The sequence below is a fragment of the Macrotis lagotis genome, chromosome X, assembly GCF_037893015.1.
Source record: "Macrotis lagotis isolate mMagLag1 chromosome X, bilby.v1.9.chrom.fasta, whole genome shotgun sequence".
Taxonomy (NCBI): domain Eukaryota; kingdom Metazoa; phylum Chordata; class Mammalia; order Peramelemorphia; family Peramelidae; genus Macrotis; species Macrotis lagotis.
In genome coordinates this window covers 82449861-82452963 of record NC_133666.1, presented here as the reverse complement: position 1 = coordinate 82452963, position 3103 = coordinate 82449861, and the positions used below count along the sequence as shown (strand labels likewise).

General features: G+C 35.7%; 1 pseudogene; it reads left to right on the top strand.

Moving 5' to 3' along the window:
* Positions 1–1798: 1798 nt before the first annotated feature.
* On the top strand, positions 1799–2900 carry LOC141499810 (lactoylglutathione lyase-like; annotated as a pseudogene).
* The last annotated feature ends 203 nt before the right edge of the window (positions 2901–3103 follow it).

Below are 3103 nucleotides of genomic sequence, written 5' to 3'. Positions count from 1 at the left end.
TTTTCAACATTCATTTTTTGGTAAGATTTTGAGTTCCACCCTTTTCTCCCTCCCTTCCTTCTCCCCTCCCCTTGACAGGAAATCTGATATAGGTTATACTATGCTAAACATATTTCCATATTAGTCATGGTGTGCAAGAAGAATCAGAACAAAAGGGAAAAAAACCAAGAAAGTGAAAAAAAACAAATTTTAAAAATAGAAAATATTATGCATTGGTCCACATTCAGACTTCATAGTTCTTTATCTGAATGTGAATCCCAGAGAAAGAACTTTGGAGTCTGAATGTAGATCAAAGCATACTATTTCCAATTTTTTATTTGTCTTTTAGTCTTTTTCTTGTGGCTTTTCCCTTTTGTTCTGATTCTTCTTCCACAACATGATTAATAGGGAAATATGTTTAATCTAATTATGTATGTATAACCTATATCAGATTACTTGCTATCTTATTGTGGGAGGAAAAAAAGGTGGGAGGGAGAAAACTTTGCAAAAATGAATATCAAAAACAATCTTTACATATAATTAGAAAAATAAATTAATTTTAATTGTTTATTGTTTTTTCTTTCTTGTAGTTTTTTCCTTTTATTCTGATTCTTCTTTCACAGTATGACCAATATGGAAATATGTTATTGTGCATGAACAACCTCTTTAAGTTTACTTCCTATCTTAAGGAAGAGGGAGGGAAGGGTAGGAGGGAAAAATTTTACAAAAAATGAATGTTGATGGGGGCGGCTAGGTGGTGCAGTGGATCAGACGCTGGCCCTGGAGTCAGGAGTACCTGAGTTCAAATCCAGCCTCAGACACTTAATAATTACCTAGCTGTGTGGCCTTGAGCAAGCCACTTAACCCCATTGCCTTGCAAAAAAAACTTAAAAAAAAGGAATGTTGAAAACTATGTTTACATGTAATTGGAAAAAAATAATTAATTAATTAAAAGAACAACAACAAAGTGATCTGTCCTTGACCATTATTGACAAATTGTGCAGTCTGAACTACTTACCCTCAGAGACATGCATCCTTGAATCAGCTTCTTGGTGTCTTTAATTAGGGTATCAGTTGTTAACAGTCCCTGGAATAGGTCTTTTCACCTTGTTTTCAGGGAAAGTTTGCAAAGATATTTATTTGATTACTTCTAGGGTATAAATTGCTTGTAGAGATTCTCTAGATCTTTAACCTGCTAGTGATAAGACTTAATAAAATTTAATCAGGCCTAACAAAACCTCTTTAAAATTAGCCTTTGAGTAAATTGTTCATGAGATTAAAAGCAGGTCAAGATTTATGGAGTTAACCTTATGAACATTAAGAATACAGGAAGATCAAGTTATTTGTAACTCACCTGAAAGTTTACAGTTTTGATGATTCAATTATTCTTTCTAATTCTTTTCAAGGTTCTATCTAGTTTGCTTGGATGCTTAATGTAGCATATATAATAAAATTAATTTGCTACAGAAATGTTATCAGATGGAACACTATTGTTCTATTAGAAACCAGCATTTGAATTCAGGGCTCCTTGATTCAGGACTGAGCACTCTACTGAAAGTAAATCAATTAATTCTCATTTGTATCAGCTTTTTGTTTTTGCAAAACTCTGTCCTCATCACAACTCGAGAAGGTAAGTAGTATCAAGGTTACTCTTCTCATTTTACAGATACAACTGGGGGTCTGAGAATCAAAGATTTGCCGGTGGGCACAAAGATGCCAAAAAGAAAAAAAAATAGGCGCGCTAAGCTGGCCCCCGGGGACTGCGGGTAATGTGAGGACTAGGTGGAGGCCGGGAGCTCCATCTTTTGGTATCCTCGCTTCTCCAGTCATGGCCGAGTCTCCGCAGGCTCCCGAGGGACTGAGCGACGAGGCGGCCCTGAGTTTCTGCTCCAACCCAGACCCCAGCACCAAGGTTTTTGCAAGGCCATGAGGTTAAAGTGGCTTGGCCAAGGCCACACAGCTAGGAAATTTCTAAGTGTCTGAGACCAGATCTGAACCCAGGATTTCCTGTTGCAACAAACAATGTTAAGAATAAAGGATCCAAAAAAGTCACTGGATTTCTACACAAGGATTCTCGGAATGACACTACTCCAAAAGTATGATTTTCCCACTATGAAATTTTTACTCTACTTCTTGGTCTTCAGACAAAAATGACATCCCAAAAGATAGAAGTGAAAGAACAGCTTGGACCTCTTCCAGGAAAGGAACTCTTGAGTTAGCACACAACTGGGGCACTGAAAATGATGAGAAACAGGCCTACCATAATGGCAATTCAGACCCTCGGGGATTTGGCCATATAGGAATTGCTGTTCCTGATGTACAAGATGCTTGTAAAAGATTTGAGGAATTAGGAGTAAAATTTGTGAAGAAACCTGATGAAGGCAAAATGAAAGGACTGGCATTTATTCAAGATCCTGATGGCTACTGGATTGAAATTCTGAATCCTAATCATATGATAACCCTCACTTAATTTTGCAAGAATACTGCAGTTTTAGAAGATTTTGAAAGCAAGAACAATGTGATTCAAGGTTGCTAGACTAAAGGAAGAATGTGGTATTTACACAGTCCTCTCCATTTAAAATTTGTTCTTTAGCTCTATTCATGACCCATTTTTGGCTATATTTAACATTTACTGTTCTGTCTTAAAGCATTGTGTGTCTTTCTATTAGTTGAAATACTGTTGTTCTAGCTATGTCCTTGAATGTAGTCATGCATCTTTGCCTTTTATGTAATAATTAGTATAATTCCTCCTCAGAGGCTGATTTTTAAATTAGCCTTTTATGCTTTCTGAATATCACTTCTCTTTGCTGTTAACTTTGTTTAACCATCATTTTTAAGAAAGCATTTAATGTGCTTGTGTTATGAAGTCTTCTGAGATTTAAATCCACCAGAAATAACTTTTCATAATAGAGAGTAAGGGAAGGTGCAGGGCTTGAAATTTAATATGAACTTCAAATGGAAAAAATGTAGAATTTAGAATAAAATATTTGTTGTGCCTAAGCAGATGCCCCTGAGATGCAACTTTTAAAATTCCCATCAGGTTGATAAGAATGCTACTATAAAAGTATTTTTAAAGTCATTATAGAAGCTTTTTGAGATAAGTGGAAACTTTATTCTGTTTAAA